This window comes from Cupressus sempervirens, chromosome 3 (assembly GCF_028749045.1).
Source record: "Cupressus sempervirens isolate cs-2001-9-10 chromosome 3, ASM2874904v1, whole genome shotgun sequence".
NCBI lineage: Eukaryota > Viridiplantae > Streptophyta > Pinopsida > Cupressales > Cupressaceae > Cupressus > Cupressus sempervirens.
Genome location: NC_143120.1, coordinates 113,643,962 through 113,665,470, shown reverse-complemented (window position 1 = coordinate 113,665,470; position 21,509 = coordinate 113,643,962). Strand labels below are relative to the sequence as shown.

The window sequence follows — 21,509 nt, the reverse complement described above, 5'->3', positions numbered from 1 at the left end:
ACCCTAAGAAGCTCCCTAGGTATCCCAGTGACAAATTAATTATCCTAGAGATTTTCCAACAAATCTTCTCCACATATGTTAGAGTTAGAAAACAACACAAGAATTGTTAGACATGGCCTTTAACTATTAGACCTTTTCAGGTGGATAGGACACAAGATATCCCCTCTTTTGAATTTCAGTAGGATCAGTACCCATTAGAAGAATATTATTCTCCACAGCCATATTTCTACAACATTGGGAGAGTATAATATTTGGCAAGCAAAGCATTCAATCATGAAGAAGCTATTGAAGACCATTGGATGAATGTGACAAATGACTACAACGTCTGCATCACAGATCATTGTAGGATGGCATTTTATCTAGTAGAAAAGGCCTTAAAGATAAAGGCGACATTAAAGGTTGTACAACAAGACTTAGAAGAAGTACTTGATTCTTTTTTCAACATGGATAAGATTAGTGAGCAACCCATTATGAATGTTGAGGTTGATAGAGAAGAGAGTTCTGATATCAACCATAGCATGAGGCACATCATCAAAATGACACAAGATTGGATCAAGAAACAATTTAATCTTGATATGGTTCTAGAAATAGTGATCTTTTATGCACAAGCTTGCCAAGTTAAAGGTCAAGGGAAAAAGGTCATGATACTACATTCATAGCCCAATCACTAGTAAGGCCAGAAATAGTGTACTAACTTCATAGACCGATTGGATACTATCAATCTTAGAAGGGTAGAGGAAAGGGAAATAGAAAGAGGAATTTTCCTCAAAGAGAACAACCTGAAGAAGGTGAAATCTAGGCACCTCCACAAGAAGAAGAAAATATACAAGGGCTAGAGAGTACTGAATTTTTACAAGCCTAGGGTAATCCTCAAGTGCCACTAGTTGCACCAAGCCAAACAGAGGTAGAGGTTAAAATTAAAGAGGTCTCTCCACCTCATCAAGTAGAATAGGTATCTCCTTCCACATTTAAGAAGAGAGTAAAGATCAAGACTCCAGTTAAGAAAAGAAAAAGGGTGATCAAGAAGGTGATTCCTTTCCCATTAGTCCCTGACCCTATCCTAGAGGGAGAAGAAGGGTAAGAGGATAATGATGAGTCAAAGGATAACTTACCCTTGAACTAGAGGACTTGATCGGCTAGAGTCATAAAGGAAGAATAAAGGAGAAGTTCCACAACTACACTGCCATCTATCCCTGATGAACCTATATAAAAGACTACATCAAAAGATGAAATTAAAGAGTGGATAGATTAGTAGGATGTGGATGGCACTGATGTCTTTTAGATGTCAAATTTTGATTTCATTCTTGACACTCGAACTAATCAACCTCAATAGGAGGATTGGAGTCAAATGCCACCTAAATCACAAGGACCTGAGATACCATTGTCATTACTAGTGCAAGTCTTGTTTTGTGTCGACAAGTGATCAACTACTCCCCTACCTCCAAACAATAAAGAGGAATAGGTACAAGGGGAACAAATACAACAAGTATCTAGTGAGGAAGTGTTGGAAGAGGGATATATAGCTGAAAAACCTTTGCAAACTTCCTAGGACACTAAGGTGCAAACTATGGGCTCAACAAAAATAGACACTACAGATGAGGAGCCTTCAAAAAGGGAAAAGACCCTAAAAAGGAGTGATAAGGGGAAGAGTATAGCCAAACAAACTCCTTCATCCTCAAAAGGAAATCCCCCAGCACAACATGTTCCAAGGTAGCTCTGAAAGGAAGTGATTAGAAACAAGAAACAATAGTTTACTACTGAGGAGGAGGATGGAATGGAACTAATAGAAGTACTAAGGAAACTTAGTTTACCTCCAAAGGATGCAAGAGCATTATCCTTCATCATGAGTGATCAAAATTAGGAACCTTTTTCTCACATGGTTATCCCTCCTCCAGGATAAAATGTTGAAGAATTGACTCCTAGGAATTATTAGATCTAGGAGGTTATGCTTGGGAAGCCAACTTTGGAAATTGCAAGGCTAATGGTTACTATAGGGATGAAGGAATTTTTTAGGAGCGTGGAACAGGATGGGGCATAGTTGATAACATTTCAACAACAAAATGAAATTCTAAAAGGATATTTAAATGAAGTTTTTAGCCCTTTGGATCCCGATAACCCTAAGATGACTCTAAACCCAACAATTCAAAGGAGAGATAGGGAAGTAGTGCAATTGGATCCATTTTGAATGCTTGTTAGAAATAGAAGGAATGTTTTGAGGAGATAAGCATACTCATCATCCAATGGAATCTTAAGCTACTACATGTCATGTAGGAGAATGTGGATAAGATGGTAGCAATTTTGAATCAAGATTTTGGTCTTATAGATGAGGTGCATACCTAGGGAAAGGATCTATAGGTGTTATAGGCAATAAAGGGCCAAAGGTATTAGATGCTTATGGATGTATATACGATGGAGGAGTTAGATTTAATAGATGATTGGATAGAGAAGATAGTGGATAGAAATAAATTAATGGAAACATTACATTTAAAGATCCATCAACTCAAGGACCAAGCCTGAGAGAAAATTTTGGAAGCTAAGAAACACTATAGTGATGCATGTCTAGACATTTTTGAAGATGATGAATGAGAGAAGTTGATACTTGTAGAGGTGGTAGTTTAGAGATTCTAGAAATTTTTTTATGAAGTTTCTAATGATGAAGATATTTGGAAGGCATTTAGGATAGAAGAAGCTTTGTTAGAGCTTGATACAAAACTCAGGGATTTTGTTCAAACCCGTATAGAGGTAGATAATTATAGGCAAAAAGTCAAAAATAAATATAATGCCTTAGATTTACCAACTACAACACAACTTACTGAGATAATAGGAAAATTCAAGGGCAGACAGCTAGACATAGCTTTAGTATGAAGGGGGACAAAACCTAGAAGCAAGAATTTCATTTTTGACACTTAGTGAAGTTTTACATTTTTGGGACATTTGAGGTACATTGTTGTGCTAGGTGCGCTACTGCACCAAGTGCATTGGTGCACTTTTTGGAAAAAATGTGTTGGAGGAATTTTGAAGGAGTTAGAGGTGCACAAGTGCACCTAATGCACTTCATTTAAGGTGTGCTTTTCCAAAGGTGCACTAATAGTAAACTACTAGTTCTAAAAATAGAGATTTTCATGCACTAGAAATGCATTCTAATAGTAGTTTAACTTCAAAAAATGTCTCTTACTCTCAACACAAATTGAGCAGATGATTTCTTATAAATATAGGATTGTAATATGTAATCAAGGCCACTGTTATTTTTGTAGTAATATATGCTTTTGGTGCTCGCATTTGGAGTGTAGTGATTCTTGCCTAAGTGTGTTATATTTTGTGGATGTATGTTCATGAAATGTGATTGAGCCAAAATTTTATTGCCTTATTTCTAGTTGTGCGATTTTTTAATTCTGGTGTTTGCTATATTTTTATGAATTCCACTCATGTATCTTGTTCGAGAAGAGATCACTCATCTTTGTTCCTTCATGGCTTTTTGTCTCACATCAGCACACTTTCTATGGCCATGCAATCTAATGAAGTTTGAAACATCATACAGTTACTAAATTCTCATAGATGATTGCATCAATGGAACTAAGGAAGCCCTACTCCTATTTTCATTGGTTATCTACCAATTTCTTTGAAGGTTTAACTTGTAGATGTATTGTTTCCATAGCTTATGTCTGTTAAGATTTAATTTCATGTTATTTGGTTAATTTTCTTGTTATCTTCATTATTTTCTTTACTATCCCCTTGTTAAAATAGGAATTCATATTAGTTGCATTATTAGATTGTATTCATTGAAAAACATAAAAAATACAAAATACATAGTTTTTTCATGTGTTTACTATTTTGAAGTAGCAAAAAAATTCTAAAAATTGTCTGAAGTTATCAAAACCAGAAAAGGCCTCCTCATGAACATTCACATTTATCTTGAATTGAGTGGATTCTAGTAGATCACAAGATTGCCCAGAACCTTGGAGTTGATCCTTGGATTGATTTTTCAAGAGAGGAGTTCAAAAGGATTCCTACTGTTAAGCATCTTACAAAATAATAGCTCAACACTATGTAGGGACTCTGGTGGAGAGTTGGTAAACCTGCAAACAAATCATTCCCCTTAGTATTCCCTCAGGAGGCTGACATGTTGTGTCCCTAGCTAAACTGTAGGGACTAAGAATCACTGATCATTCCCCTCAACATGAGCCTTGGGAGGCTAACTTTATATTTCTTTTCTTATTTAATTTTATTTCAATTAATTAAGTTATCACTTATTAGAAATGATTCACGCCAGCTTGCTCTAGGACACCATGATTGCAAGAGAAGCCCCTCCACTGATCTTACACTACATACCCATACTTATCACATGATGAGTGCCTACAACCATGCATATTCCAAACCCAACCCCACATGAACATAACTCCACTAAAATAGAAATGGGACATTGGACCTTGCTAGTCACCCAACAAATGCATATGCACATGCTCATGTATAGTGCACCACCATCACAAAGATCAAACACAAGGGCTAGATGAGAACACAATGAAAGAAAACACTCAATCAAAAATAGACTCAAGAGGATGGATGTGGCACACATGGTAATGCAACATAAAAGAGAAATAATGATCTGACTTACATCCTATGGATGTGTTGGAATTACAATAGGAAAAGTAAACTTCTGAGAGGGTTGGGTGGGGGGGGGGGGGGGGGGGGGGGTGGCACAATCAATAGTTCAAACTTAGACCATAAAACATTAACCACACATCCATCTCATGCGTTCAATAGATAAACTAAAATAACATGTAAAGAACATACATCTAAATCATGTAAACACATAAGAAATCACACATATAACACCAAATATGATTGCCCAGAAACCCTCCAAGGGAGAAGGTAAAACTGGGGTGGGAATGACACCCACAAATCTTCACTACTATAGCAATAAAGTGTATCCAATTAAGGTTACAATAGTTTGATCATAAGTTATGAGCTACCCTATGAAAGGTCTTCCCTATTAAAGTCTTACAAAGACTGTTAGGTCTCACCTTGTCAAAGGATTTGAACACCCTATTAGAAGTGTGCTTTGCTAAAGGATTTTAACCCACAACTAAGAAAGCACCCTATTAAAGGATTTCATACAACCTATTAGAACTACTCTATTAAGAGATTTTTACTGAAATCACTTGTTAAAATATCTAAGCATAGATCTTTTGATTGACATTTTCTTGCCTGATAATAGATCACCTCTAAACACTTATCTTCTCGATGCTTCTCGATTAGATGTCCCAATGTTGTATCCTTCTCTCTATCCTCTATTCTTCTCTAATTGATTATGTAATTCACTCTTTCTTCATAACTTCTATGTTTTCATGAATGTTCTATTTATGCATGAAAAGATACTCTCTTCACTCACATAATCCCTTTTATGCTCATAGATAGTTTAGGGTTTTATCCTCAACAAGACTAGAAAAATTAGGGTTAGGTATGAATTTGTGATTGAGACTCATCCATCTTGTTTCTTAAACCTTCCCATTTTCTAATTGGCTACATGTAATTTCCTTGGGATTCCAACTTGAGATTTGTCCTTATCTCCAAAATATTATAATTTAATCTTAAGTTAGCTAAAAAATAGTTTACATAGTTGTCTTTGCCATTATAAATAGATATGTCAAAACTGTGTTACTTGGCACATGAAGTCTCTGATGCTCGACATCCACTATGTACTCAGCTCCTGAATCACTTGGCATGGTCTATCTACTCAACACTTGAGTGAGCCAACACATGAGTGGCATGACACTCATTGTAACTCAGTATGGTCTAATATTTACATGTTGTGCCCGGCATGTATTACTAGCTCAACATGAACTAAGTAAATGGCTTAAGTGTGTTGATACTCACTTGTCAAAACCAATATGAGATAAACAATCTCCCCCTTTGACATGAGTGTCAAAAACACTTGAATATACATTATCAATATTGATCTTCATGAGCATAACATGTCCATGACTTGGCTTATATACAAAATTTCCAAATTTTATAATAACATAGATACCTCAAAATATGATAACTCCCCCTAAGTTAATATATCTATTCTATAACCAAAATATGTGCTCCTTTCTAAGTAAGATACTCTTTCATGCTCTCCCTTATCTAATATCTATTTATTTTTCTCTATTTTGTATGTCTCCCCTAATGATGTATCTCCCCCTTTCTATATTCTCCTTTAGTCTCTTCCTTTTTGACAATTATGTCAAATGGGCTATACACTAATTATGTGTTTGTCCAAAAAGGATTTATGGAACTCTAGTAGAATCTTGAGATCTACATCCCACTTATCACATGCAACATCCAATTATTGGATTTGGATAGCAAGCTTAGCAACAAGGTGCACTAGACCATCTAGAGTAGAAAGATTGAGGTCTTTCTTTAGTAGAGTTTCAACATATCCTTGATCCTTGTGTAGTATCTTCATATGTGGGGTGAGGGATGCTTGTATGCTTGATAATTTGGCTCTTATGTTAGCATCATCTACTATCAATATAACTAATTGACTCTATGTTTGAAGAAAAATATCAAGCTTCTCACTCTAAGCTAGGTTCTAAGGTAACTTGGTACCTAATATGTTGAGGTTTCTCTCTAGGCTCAAAATGTGATGTTTGGTCTCCTAGGTGAAGATTGTAGGGTTACACAATTTGTGTACAATGAAAATATATTCTCAAGTACCTTCTTCACATCCTCAACCTTTGTTGCCAATGCAACTTGTGTTAGTGCTATGTCACCGGATATCTTTTCATTTACCTTATTCTAAAATTTCTTTTTAGACCACTCTAGGAGTTTAGCATTTGTATCAAGGTCTTCATTACTAAGCTTTTCCACTATATCTGACAGTTTTTCTAGTAGTGGCTTGGTCTCTTCAGACATTGGTAGACTAAATACATCTAAAAAGATGTCCTTGATATCTTGAAGTGCTTGCCTCTACCTATGTTCTCTCCTTAGCATTTATTGATGATTTTTCTTTTCTAAGGCCTGGTACAATATGCCTATTTGGTCTAATGTCATTATATCATAATCAAACTTAGGTATAACAAAATCTTCATCAAGAGTGATAGCTCCATAGTGAATTATCTTTTCAACTTGTGAAGAGCTAGTGCTCAACTTCTAAAGAGTTTGTGTAGGAGGAGTGCTAGAATCTAGCAAGGCTACCAGTGCTTGGATGGAAACTTGATCCTTCACCTTAGGTGTTTCTTCACTCTCTTTAGGCTTGCTCTTTTTTATCATAATGACAAGACTAGCACCTTGGTCCTATGCTATAGGTACAAATGAATTTATTTGTCTTATTTCCTGTTGTCTAGTAGTCGTATATTTCTCTTATTTAGTTTTATGCTCAATTGTATGAACTTTAACAATAGTATCAACCTTAGTAGATGTATCTATTGTCACTTGAATCAAAGGTTATAATTGAGTAACTAAAGGGATGATAGAAGGTGGTTCTTGTGGATTCACCTTATCCCTTGAGACATCAGAGACTGCCTTTTGGAGCTCATCCACACTGACCAAAATTGGATTATCACATAGCTTAGCTTGCAGTGTAGATTGGTTCAGTATCTTCTTCAAGTCTTTTGTAGTCAATGGATTGAATTTCTAAGCTGATGGATTAGGAACATCTTTTATAGTTATAGTCTCAGTAGTTACACTTGTGTCATGAGGACTGACACTCAACACTTTTGTGTCATGCACACTCTATTCTTCTTGATGTTGTTCAACTATTGTTGTGTCATCTTCTTTCATTTCTATCTCTCTTCTAATAGTATTGTCTTTGTCATCATCTTCTTTATCATCATCATCATCTTTATCATCATCCTTAGCCTCTAAAAGATCAATCTCTCCTTGATTTTCAGTATCTATGTTGACTTCTTAATAGAATCCTTCATATCTTTCTATAGAATGCTAAAGGCTCTATATTTAGGTGTGAACCTAACTGCATATTTCTTGATAGCCTTAGAAATTTTTCCCTTAGTCAAATTTGGCATTAGTTGGGCTAATTATGTCTCCTTGATTTCTCTTTCCAAGTTTAGACAATAATGTCATTTTTGCTCAACTATGTCATATAGACTTTTAGGTACAGAGTTGGAAAATTTTAGTGGAGTTGTCTTGAACTTTTCAATCATAGCATAGATGGCTTCTTCTACTTGGTTTTTCTTCACTTTACCCAATTTATCAAAATCAATATGTAAAATCCGTGACATGTCTACATTATTCTTTACATTTTCACTTAAGTTCTCAAGATCTGACAAAGGATTATGACTTACCACTTTGAATTGGTTGTTGTCATCTGATTCAATCCTTTCTTCATTTGACTTTGGCTATGCCACATATTTTATTCTTTGTTTATTTGTCTCTTGCCTCCTTGTTCTATTATCGTTGTCTTCTCCTTGACCTTCTGAGTGGTTTCATGTGTGCTTTCTCTAGTGGTAGGTGTAGTGGGCTTGGTTGAGCTAGGTTTAACAATCTTCTTTTCCCTTGCCACATGTTGCGCCTTAATGTTCCTTTCTTTGGATCAATAGGAGTAGATGCTTCCTTGCCTTCCTCTCCCTCAACATCTTCAATTTACTCCTCTTCCTTGTCTTCTCCCATGCCTTGGGTTAATGCAAGAGGTTTTTTTGTTTGAGTTTCTTCTTCCTCTTCTTCCTCTTCATCTTCTTCCTCTTCTTCCTTAGCACCCTCTCTAAATTTGACTTTTAGTTTCTTCACTATCGTATCCTTCTTCTTAATAGCTGATGCAATTTTCAACTCCATTGTAATCTTAGACATTACCATCTCATAGTTACCAAATATCTTTTCACTTTTATCTATTTCCTCTGCTACTAGTGTTGTGATGGCTATTGAAGCTTCATCTACATTAATTTCATACCCAAGTAGTCTCAACCATCTTACTCTTGGTGTGGCAGCTTGCACAAAAGTATAATCAACATCAACAAGAAAATATATATCATTATAATGTTTCTCAACTAAAGAAACTAATATCCTCATTCTTTTCTTCATTGATTTCATGACATCTTCAAAGTAACTAATCATCAAGGTTTCAAAATTTTCTCTCATCTACTCAATGTACTCATTGATCTGCACCACAACTGATCTATTGGTCTTCCACCATATAGTACCAAAAGAGGGGATAGTATTTTTCACATAAAAGAATATAAAAAAAAATATAGAACCAAACTTTCATTGTGCACTCTTGGTTTTCTTGATTGCTCCAAGGTTCTCTTGGTTATCTAAAAGTAGGATTTCTTTGAATATTATTTATGTTAGGAAAATCCATTGGGGGACCCAATTGAATCAATATGTGGATTATGTTTCTAAATTTTCAAATAAAATAGTTTGGAAAGACCCAACTAAGTTGCCTCTTTCATTTCAAGAAATTAACCAATTTCAAAATATTCTAAACTCAAGATTAGTCTACTTTTATGATGCCCAAGATTGGATTTTTTGGGCTCAAGCTAAGGATGGTAAATTTTTAGTGAAAGAGGGATACAAAATTCTACAACATAATGATTTGAATAAACATTCATCAAGAGCTTTTTCATTTTGTTGGAATTTGGTTTTTTTGCATGGTTGACATTAAAACAAAGGATTTTAACTAGTGATAGACTGAATAGACTATGAATTGCTAAGCTGTTTAAATGTGTTCTTTGTAAGGAATAGGATAAAACTATGGATCATTTTTTTGTTTCTTGTTCATTTTCTTATCAATGTTGGTGCTTTATTTTGAGCAAGCTTAAGTATTCTACTCCCTTGCCTAATAGTCTTTGGGGTCTTTTTCAAGCCTAGCCAATTCTTTATCAAAATTCATTGTTTGCAAATATTTGGAAATGTGTTCCAGCCTTGGTAGTTTGGGCTATTTGGTGGGAAAGAAATAAATGTATCTTTAGAAAGGAATCCCTTCCATTAGATATTGTCTTATTTGGTATTGAAAGGTCTATCTCAAAAGTAACTAATTCCAGTTTGAAAAGGACTAATTTTAATCCAATTGTGACTCATTGGGATTCATAGCTTGTTTACTAATGGAAACTTTTGTTTATGCCTAATGGGTGGAAGATTAGTCCATCACTAGCTCAGATCTTACTCAGGAAGAATAGTTGGAAACCCCTATCTTCTAGTTTTTGGAAGCTAAACTTTGATGGTGCTTCTAGGGGTAATCCTAGTCCTTGAGGATTTGGGGTTTGTATTTGAAATTCCTTTGGTAAGGTTGTAGCAATCAGTGTATCTCCTCTACCTATTGATACAAACAATATTGCTAAGGCCCATGATTTTCTTGTTGGGCTCTTATTAGCTAAACAAGGTTGTTTTAATAAGCTTCATATTAAAGGGGATTCTTCAGTTATAATTGATGCTTGTATTCATAGATGCATTATTTCCTAAAAACTAAAGTATATTCTCAATCAAATCTGGAGACTCCTTGATGAATGTTTGGAAGTTTTCCTCTAGCATACTTATTGTGAAGGGAACAAAGTTGCATTTTTTTTATCAAATTTGGGTTGTGATGGGATTAATGTTTCCACCTTTCATTCTCTACCTTTTATTGAGCAACATAAGGTCTTAAAAAATCTTATCCATGATGACATGGTAGCAGCTAATAATTGTACTGTTTGAGATGAGCAAGTTTTCTTAAGATGCCAAGTAATTTTGTTTCATGTGCCGAGCTATGCATTTTCCATTAGGAGCTAAGCTCCTTAGTAATTTTCATTGTGAGCTGAGCTCAGTCAAAATTTCAGCTGCCGAGCTCTTCATACTATAGGTGCTAAGTTATTCTATAGTACCAAGTGTACTGGATCTTTTTAGGTACCGAGTTGGCATTTTGATAACTAGTGCCAAGTTCTAGTTGAGATAAGCAAGTTATCTTCAAAAGCTCATATTAGTATTGTTTGAGATGAGCAAGTTTTCTTAAGATGCTAAGTAATTTTGTTTAATGTGCCAAGCTATGCATTTTCCTTCAGGAGCCGAGCTCCTTAGTAATTTTCATTGTGAGTTGAGCTTAGTCAATTTTTTAGCTGCCAAGCTCTTCATACTACAGGTGTCGAGTTGGCATTTTGATAACTGGTGCTGAGTTTTGTTTGAGACAAGCAAGTTATCTTCAGAACTCGAGTAATTTTTTTCATGTGTCAAGCTATGCATAATTCTTTAGGTGTTGAGCTCCTTAGTATTTCTCATTGTGAGCCGAGCTTGGTCTATTTTTCAGATGGTGAGCTTTTCACGCTTCAGGTGCCAAGTTTTTCTACAGTACCAAGAATACAGGATCTTTTAGGTGCTGAGTTCACATACTAATAATTGGTGTCAATTTCTTCAAGCTTAAGGTGCCAAATTATTCAACAGCGCTGAGTATTCATGATCCTTTCAAGGACTGAGTTGACATATAAGTAATTAGTGTCGAGTTACTAAGTCTTTATTCAGATGCCGAGTCATTGAGTGTTTCTAATGCTGAGTTGTGCTTATCAGATGCCGAGTTACCCTATTTATAAGTTTGTGTCATATGCAAATGAATTTAAAGTTGCATGCTTTTATTCAGAGCATTTACACCAATATGAATTTCTAAGTACTTTTTGCAAGATCCAAATCTTTTATTATTTGATGGTATTCAATTTTGAAGTTATGTTGGTCGATTGGTTCATGTGAACAAATTTGAATATTAAAGGAGTAATATTTGTAGTACTATTTATAGGCAGGATTAGGACATCACTGGAGAGATTAAATGACAAGTTGCAATTTGATTATTTAGTAAGACTCTTCACATCATCTTCAAAAATATTTAAAAAGGCTTAATTAGGCAAATATAGTTTGTAAGCTGAGATTTTGTTGAAAAATGAATTTTGGATGGGATACTAATTTGGTTTGGGCAACATGTCATATGCAACATCATTTAGTTATGCCAAAAAAAATTTAGATTTGGCTACAACTGGCATTAGATGAAATTGTGCTTCCTAAGCATATAAAGGATGAGGTGCTATGTCAAATGTTCATTTTGAACTCACAATCAGTCAGTTCAGCCATTTAGTGCATCATTGGTGAGGAGCTTCTCGATCCCTTGGCACTTGTGTTTTTATATCCCTCCTAGGTCATATCTATTTTCCTTTCCAATGCTATGGACCTTCTACAATCTCCAGAGTTACTTCAAGGATTGGCTTGTAAGGTAATTCTGCCACATTTCTTACTGGATTATAAGTTGGAGATGGCCATGTAGAAATATGATTTATGGAATGGTATGGCTTTGGTTGGTGGTCTATTTTCACATTTTCAAATTCTGCAAAAGTATGAATTTTATATTGTTTTTGAGGCAATGAAGAAAAATATAAATAACGACAATATCAATTATTTGAAACAATCTTTGCCCTCTAATCCACAGTTATTGGGTGAGCAGATGGTGGAAAGAATCATGTCAGTTGGAATGGTTATGATTTGCTTGCTATTGGATCATAATGCTTCATCCCCCACTCAACTAAATGCATTGGCAGTAACTTCACAACCACTGGAACAAAATCTTTGGGATTCTATCAGAGTGCCAAATTCTGATTTAGATTGGCTAGTTTATAGTGATTTGGCTATAGAATTCTCTTTGATGGTCTCTGGTGCCTTTGTTGTGTTCTTGTAGATTGGGCAGATTTGCAAAGCATTTTTTTAAGGGTTCATCTCAGAATTTCTCTTCTTTCAATTGGGGGTATCTCTTATGTTGCTACTCTAAATCTATTTTCCGCCAAACTTACTGTATCTTTATTATGTAGAAGTTTAGAGTGAGTTATCTTCAGATGGGTGATAACCCTTTGTAATCTTTTTTCTATCAATATATACATACATGTAAACTTTAGGGATAATGCTAGGTTTTCTTCATTGATTCTTTCCTAGTTGACCTCGTTCAATTAGATTAATAAATATTATAGTGGCTTGCCACTTTTGCTTTTTTTTTTTTTTTTAAAATTATTAATAGTAATAATTATTTAGTTAAAAATAAAATAATATATACAATATATTATTATTTAATAATAATTATTATTAAATTAACAAATATAATAATATTAATATTAATATTAATAATACTATTAATATAAAATATCTTAATAAAATTTAATATTTAAAAAAGTTTTTTTAATAATATTAAAAACATTAAAAAAACTTTAATGTTTTAGGTGTTGAGATAATGGGTGTTGCACACATTGCATAATATTGTTATATTTTATCATTTTATTTTATTATGTAATGTTGTGCCTAGATGGACATGCAACATGTAATGATTTCCATGGAATATTTTTTATGAGTTGTATTGTAACATTGTGATAATATTTCATGTAATTATTTAATATTGGAAAAAAGAATTAAATGCCCAATATTAAATGTGGGGTCAGTGGGTTAGGTAGCACATGATTTATGTAATACCACTTATTGGTTTTGTGGCACTTGCTACTATATAAGCAGCCACAAGGGTAGTTGTTGTAGAGAGTAGGAGTGAGAAAGGCAAGAGTCGAGCGGGACAAAGCTTGACAGTTTAGCCAAGGGAGCATTTGTGAAGGTTGGAAGCATGGCATGGGATGTGTGGATTCATGCTTGTTCACATAGTTTGCTCGGCTGTGGCTATGACCATGAAGGCTTCCATGGTTGTGTTGCAATGGTATTTTTTGCTGAATAATACATGGTGATGGATTCTTTTGGAGGCTAGGTTTTTCCGTCAATGAGGGTTTCCTAGGGTATATCTTGTGTCACAATTTTGTGGGTATGTTGTCTATTTTCTTGCATGTGGATTTTAATTTCATGTTTATTTTAGATCTATTATGGGTTATGTGGAAATGGTTATATTCTTTCTTGCCAAGTTTCCTTACAAGTGGTATCAGAGCTATGGTTTTATTATTGTAACCCTAGATTAAATCCATGGGAATCCATGAACGGATAAAAGAAAAGGGCAAGATATATGAGTTATTTATTGAAGATCTAAGGGCTTTGGGTTTGCTATTATGATGGGATGTTAAAATATTTGGGCATATGAAATTGTTGGTCAAAAGGATTTTTCAGATGTTTCATTTAAAATGATGGTTTTTGGGGGGTAGCATGCAAAAATAACCTCTTGGATAAAAACAAACCTCACCACTGGATCCGAGTCGATGTTTCCATAAATTTTCATATATAATATGCCCTAGTTTGGCCATGTTCAGAGGAAATGAAAGAGCTTTTTAGTTTCAGCCCATGATGGCTGTCAAATTTAATCTTGTCAAAATTTTCGTCACAAGAAAAAAAAAATGCAGTGAAAATGGTAAAAAGACTGTCTTAGTAAAATGGCCATAACTTTCTCTCAGAATATCAGATTTTAGAGTTCTTATAGGTGTTGGAAAGCTAATTCAGAACACTAAAACATGGTGTAGGTTTGGTTGTATAATTTTGATATTTTGACAAGTTTTAAGAGCCCTAAAGAAGATGTAGCTTATTTTGAGCATGAATTAGGGGATAACTTCGGCATACGGCGTCGAATTTTGGACTTCGAGTAGTCAACAGAAAGCTCTTGGAGAGCTCTACACATTGGTTTAGATTTGGTGTAGGTTTGGCATGGTTTATTTGTTGATATATTGATCTGAACAATTTATAGGTATATTTTGACTATGGTAACATTGTGATTTTATGGCATTGGAGATTTAAGATTTGATGTCATTGTATACTCAGTTCATATTTCAGATTAGTTTCATGATGATATAATTATCAATGTTTGGTTTGGATATGTATGATGACTTGTTGGATCTACAAGTTGTGCAGGGTTGTAAGTGGTCTATACTTACAAGTTGCATTTATAGCTTGGTTATGGGTTGTCTTTGCCCATTGATCTTTCATTATTGATGCATATTCAGATTGGTGGCTTAGATTTGGGTTGCCTATGCCCCAAGTCACATGATTTGCTGATTTTTTCTTCATGTAGAAGGGATGAGATGTTGTTGCCAGGTATAGTCATGGTGGAGGATTGTGGTTGACTATTTTATGCTGACAGGTTAGAGATATTGAGAGATAGATGCTCAGTTTATGGATGTGGTCATGGTGTCATAGATTTTGGCATGACATGATTGGTTATACAGGTACATCCTTCATGTTCATTAGCTTGAATTTTTTTATTCAGTTATCGTGGTATATCTTCTTGGTTGAGGATCATGGTTATTTGGTTTCTTTTGAGGAGCTCATGATGTGCACTTTGAGTTCTTTGATGGTTTAATGCCTTGATTGATTCTCATGGTTAGAGGATGGTTTTTCATCACTATGTCATGGATAGCTTGGATACATGGTTTAGTGGGAGCTTGTGATAGTGATGGGGTGACAGTGCAAGATTAATTCCTGGTTTGGCTTGGATCTTCATATCAGAGATGAATTTTATGATGTCATAGGTGACTTGGTACCACGGTTGAGTAGGAGTTTTTGGGCATTGATATATTTATTGAGTGTTTGCAGATATTGGAGGTTTGCCTTAGATCTTGTTGTTGCAGAAGCATCTTTGACATTTGCATGGTGCACTTGTTATCTTCATGGTATGTGGAGATGGTTCTTCATGGTATGTGGAGATGGTTTTCTTCATGGTGTGTGGAGATGGCTGCATCTTGAGGACTCACATAGTTATTGGCAAAGGTGTGGTTTATGCTTTTATTTGACATGTTATCCTTGGTATGAGGATGGTTTCATTATTATGTCATGGTATACTCTTGATATGCATTTAGAGTTGTGACATGTTATGGTATGTTCATATGGAGCATGTTATCTCTTTGGTTGAGATGGTAAGATCATGTTGTCATGTTTATGTTCCTGAGGCCATGGTTAGTACATAAAGCAAATTGAAAACTATCCCTTAGAGTTAGTACCAACTGACATAGAAGTTGGTAGATACTGAAATGCTTGGTTAACATTGTTAACTATACAATATGCTCGGTAGATACTTACAATCTGAATAATGTGTATGTCACTAATAACAACTACCCAAGTGAGCTCGAAATGCACTAAATGATAATGATATATCATTTGTGTAGCACTAAAGAAAATATACAATTAATCAATTGTATCCAATAACCTCCCTCTTTGGCATTGATGGAAATACAATATGTCATAACACAATGAAATTTTTAGAATAGGAATAAAGTAAGGAACATATCCTTAGTTTGATTCTGATATGCATTTATGAGAACTTTCTCTATCACTGTGAACTCTGTCTACCTTTAGTTTCTTTCTTTCTTAGAGAACTTTTGTGTACAACAACTATTTCCAAGTTCATTCTCCCTCTTAGATATCTCTATAATAGCATACTTCTCCCTCTTTGAAAACACATACCAAAGACAAAAACTATATTAATATCATTGTACCTTTTAAGTATTGATTCATTTGCAATATGTCCTTGTCAATTATGCACCAACTGATTGATCTTTGATTTTTTCTAGTTAATGCATCACTTAAACTCCATTTAGTGAACTTTAGATAGGGAAATGATTCCTAGCATACCTCTTAGATACAAAAATGCATCCTTAGGTAATGGCTTGGTGAATATGTCTATAATCTATTCTTTTTTATTTACATATTCCAATTTGACTTCTTTATCCTTCACCAATTCTCTTAAGAAGTCATCTTTTATAACAATGTGCTTTGTTTCAGTATGCATCATTGGATTCTTGGATCTATATTGATTGCACTGGTGTTATCACAATATATGACCACTAGATCTTTGATCTCTATCTTCATTCCTTCCAATAGTTGTTTGAACCAAAAAATGTTAGAACATATAACTATTGCTACCACATATTCTACCTCTACTGTGGATTGAGAGATACAATCTTGTTTCTTTCTTTTCCAAGACACTATTCTTTTACACAGAAAGAATGCTCCATCACTCGTGCTTTTTCTATCATCAAGACTTCCTACCCAATCAGCATTAGTAAACACCTTCAAGTCCAAATTGCCTCCAAGTATTTACCACAAGCCATAGTCTTCAATACCTTTTAGATATCTCATGATTCTCTTGATTACCATCATATGATTTTCTCTAAGATTTGCTGAGAATCTTGCCACCATACCAAATGCTAATGCAATATCAAGCCTTGTATATGCTACATACTATAATTTTTCAATCATTGATCTGTATGTGGTTTGATGTACTTCTTTGGAATCATTATTCTTGCAAAGCTTATGTCCAATAGACATAGGGGTTCCAACTGATCTTGAATTGTTCACTCCAAACTTATTTAGTATCTCCTTGATATACTTAAATTGAGTAGTGTAGATACCACCTTTCTTCTATGAATCTGTAATCAAACAAAGAAATTTATATCACCAAACATGGATATTTCAAATTCTTTACTTATTTCTTCTAAAAATGTTTTGCATAAGTTATCATTTCCTATGAATAATGTATCATCACCAAATATTTTTGCCAACACAATCTTCTTTTTTGGTCCTTCTTTTATACATAGACTACTATTATCATTTGCTCTTTGAAAGCCAATTTGCATTAAATAATTACAAAGTCTTTTATACCAAGCTCTAGGAGCTTTCTTGAAACCCTATAATGCATTGTGCAACTTTCAAACCATGTCTCTTTTGCTATGATCTACAAAACCTTCTGATTATTCAATTTAGACTTCCTCATCAAGAATTACATTCAAGAATGCATATTTAACATCCATTTGATACACTTTAAATCCTCTTTGTGTTGCATATGCTAGTAGAGTTCTAACACCTTCTAATCTTGCAATAGGAGCAAGAATTTCACCATAATCAATACTTTCTTCTTGAGAATAGCCTTTACACACCAATCTTCCTTTGTTTCTAAAAACTTCTCCATCTTCATTTAACTTGTTTCTAAACACCCACTTTGTGCCAATTACATTTTTATCCTTAGGTCTAGGAACAAGAGTCCATGTTTTGTTCTTCTCTATATATTCTATTTCTTCATTAATTGCTTCAACCCAACTTTTATTGTCACATATAAGTTCCTTTGTCAATGAAATAAATCCTTTTCCTTTTATGTTACAAGCTTCATTGTTTCCAAATCTTACACTACGTCCATCATAATACTCCATGTGCTCAAATTTTATTTTATCTCTATTCATATAATGTGAACAACCACTACCAATAATCCATGTATCATTTTTGCTAACATGAGAGATAAGTGTCATTTTATCTCCTTCATCATCAAATTCATCCTTTACAACAATATATACCATTTCATCTTCACTATTATCAGAATCTTTGGCCATAAAAAAAGATTTCTTACCTTTATTCTTGAAGTTCTTGTAGTTCTTGAAATCCTTCTTACCTTTGTGCTTATTGCTTTTCTTTTCATTTTTGTTTTCTATATTTGGACACCTTGCAGGAATGTGACCAACTTATTCACAAGAAAAATAGATCAGAGGAACTTTACCTTTGTACTTTCCTCTACCTTTGGAATACTTCCTTACAAGTAGGGCTTCAACAACTTAAATATCACTATCTAAACTTTCTTTTGATTCTTCTTTTTCACTTCCTGATTGACTGGACTTTGATTTCTTACTCTTTTTAATGAGTAATAGTTTAGCTGCAAATGTAGACTCAATCATTTTTAAGCTAGGAACATAGTTATCAAAGTTATCTAATTCAAAAGTTCTCAATCTTCTAACTAGAGCATCCAAAGATATTTTATTATTTGGATCATATATTATCTCTTGAATAGTAGAAACTCTAATTACATAAATAGAAAGAATAGTTCTAAGTACATTTCTTACAATTTTTTTTGTCTTTAATGTCTCCTCTAGATGCTTTGATTGCACTTACACTTGATTTGATTCTTTCCATATATTTTGTAGTGTTCTCATCTTCTCTCATTTTCATCTAATCTAAATGACCTCTAAAATTTTAGCCTTAGCTCTTCTTACATTGTACTATCTTCCATAAATATCTTTTAGTTTGGTCCACATTTCATGAGTTGTTTTGCAGTCTTTAACTTCATCAAATTCAGCATAACTGAGAGAAGATGCAATATCAATCATCATGATGTTATGATTCTTCTATTCAAGAATATCTTCAAGTAATAATGTTGCAGTGGGAGTCTTGTATTCAGCTTCAAGATATTTACAGTCTGAATCACTGATAGTAGCTAAGTGTAACCTCATAAGTCCTTGCCATGCTACAAAATTGTCTTTGTTCAGCTTAAGAATTTCTCTTCTGTAAGACATTTTGATATTTAGCTTAGGTCCTTGAAAGCTTCTCTACAAGCACCAAAATATCTAATACCAATTGTTGGAAATATAAGAGGAGTAATTGAGATGGGAGGGATGAATTAGTTACTACAAAAATAAATCCTAGATCCCTTATAAGTTAGTACAAAATAAACTCTAAAAATTGAATATGGCCTATGCTTGAAAAACACACCTAAAATGTTGTAACTCTATAAATACTGAATATGTAAATCTTTAAATGTTATCTGTACTTACCATTACTTTATGTTATTTAAAAACACATTCAAGAAAATAGCATAAACACATTTGACACCAATATTTTAACATGGAAACCCAATTTAGAAAAAACCACCAATTGCAACTAGTTACTTTTTTCACTCTTCTAATGTGAGCCCTATTAGGAGCCAACCCTGTTAAAGGTTACAAAAAACACTATTAGGCATAACCCTATTAGAGGATTTAATCACCTTGTTAGAGATCTTTAGGAAATTCAAAAAAATTGCCACCTTGAACATTAGGGGATTTACAAAAAGCTATTAAGCCAACTCTATTAAGAGATTCAGATCACTGCTACAATGGTTAGAGAGTAACAATGAGATGACTTGATTTCTGATGCAACTGAATTATTGGTTATAGATCTCTATTTTGACTTGTATACTTGATCCTTTCTGGTCGAATATATCTTTTCATCTCCACAAGGATATTCAATTTATCCTTTATGTTTCCTTCCTCTCTTCATCATTAAATCTTCAATACATTTCCAACTTCTCACACACTTTAACTTGCAACTTGACCTTATACTTATATCATCCATATTGTAAAGTTGGCTAAAATAAAACTTAGAATAACTTATATTCATCTTCTTAGTTTTCTAGAACCAATAGATAAATCAATTAAATTCAATATGCCAAAACAAGAAAATCCTTTGTTAGCTAATCCTACTCGGTAGACACTAACTCAGAAACAAATTTCCCATGTTAACTAAGTAAACATTTCCTTCATTAATTGAGTGAGCTCAATGAACACTCATCTTCCACAGACCTTTCTTTGGCACTTGAGTGAACTCAGTAGACACTACCATGTGAACTAGGAAAACATAGGAACACTCGGTAGACATAGAAAACTATCTCCACTACCTGAGTGAGCTTGACATGCACTAACTGATAATGATATGACATTTGTGTAATATAAAATACAACACACAATTAATTAATTTTATCCAAACAAGTACACCATACACATGCAAGTATGGGGTAAGTATCCATAGAACTACATATAAAACATCCATCTATCTGACACCATGAAATAGTTAAAATCACTATATGAACATACATGTATCATCATCCAAAGCATAATCATTAATGCATGAAATAACTAAGTATCAAGTAGCTCATTACAATTATGAATTAAATATGAAATAACATCTAATCAAATTTGGTAACCAAGTACCATTAATCATAAAACATAATCATAAAACTCACCTAAAAAAATATGACAATACAACATGAAAAGTCAACTAGGGATAGGCAATACATCTTCACTTTTTACTCTCAAAACATTTTGAGAATGACTTAAAAAATTAATCTTTGTGAAATTTTCAAGTCCAGAGAGAAATAAAGTGCCACTTAGATAATTATTTTAGAGACCAAGTGAAAGAAAAGATGGGATATTAACAAAATGAGATGGAAAACTTCCACTTAATTGGTTTGAGGTGAGCTCAAGCACTATAAGCTTAGGCAATACACCTCAAGAGCTCCATAGAATGTTTCCTCTTAGTGAGCTGCTGTAGAGATGCAATACTTCAAATTGTGAGATATTTCTAATCAAATTTGGAAGGCTACCTTCAATATTATTATGACCAAAATTTAATATAGTCAATGAGGACATATTTTCAATAGAATTTAGAATTATTCCTCCTAGATTTGATCCCCCATTACAAAGTCTACTGAGCTAGGAAGCATGTTACACAATGAAGGAGGGGTTGAATTTGAGATTGGGGTTATAGGTCTATTCAAGGTCCGTCAAGTGTGGAAGTCTTAAAACAATAGAAGGGATGAAAATGGAGAGTTGTTAGTAATAGAGGTAGATAGATGCCAAAAATGTAAGACTTGAAAGCCAAATGGGAAATGACTACTAAGCATAGTAAATGTCAACAAGTAAGAGATGGGGGAGTGAGTGAGGGGGATGTGAATGTTAAGCATCACTTCACTAAAATGTGGAATAATAGAGGAGTATTTATAAGATCTTTAAGTTATAAAAAATTCACTTGTAAATGTGTGGAAGATGTAGATATAATGTTTGAAGTCTTTGGCATGTGGAGGATGT

At 33.9% G+C, this 21,509-nt stretch overlaps 1 pseudogene; it reads right to left on the bottom strand.

Moving 5' to 3' along the window:
* The window catches only part of LOC149565037 (uncharacterized), a 167,748-nt pseudogene extending 146,677 nt beyond the window's left edge, over positions 1-21,071 (bottom strand).
* Positions 21,072-21,509: the final 438 nt, after the last annotated feature.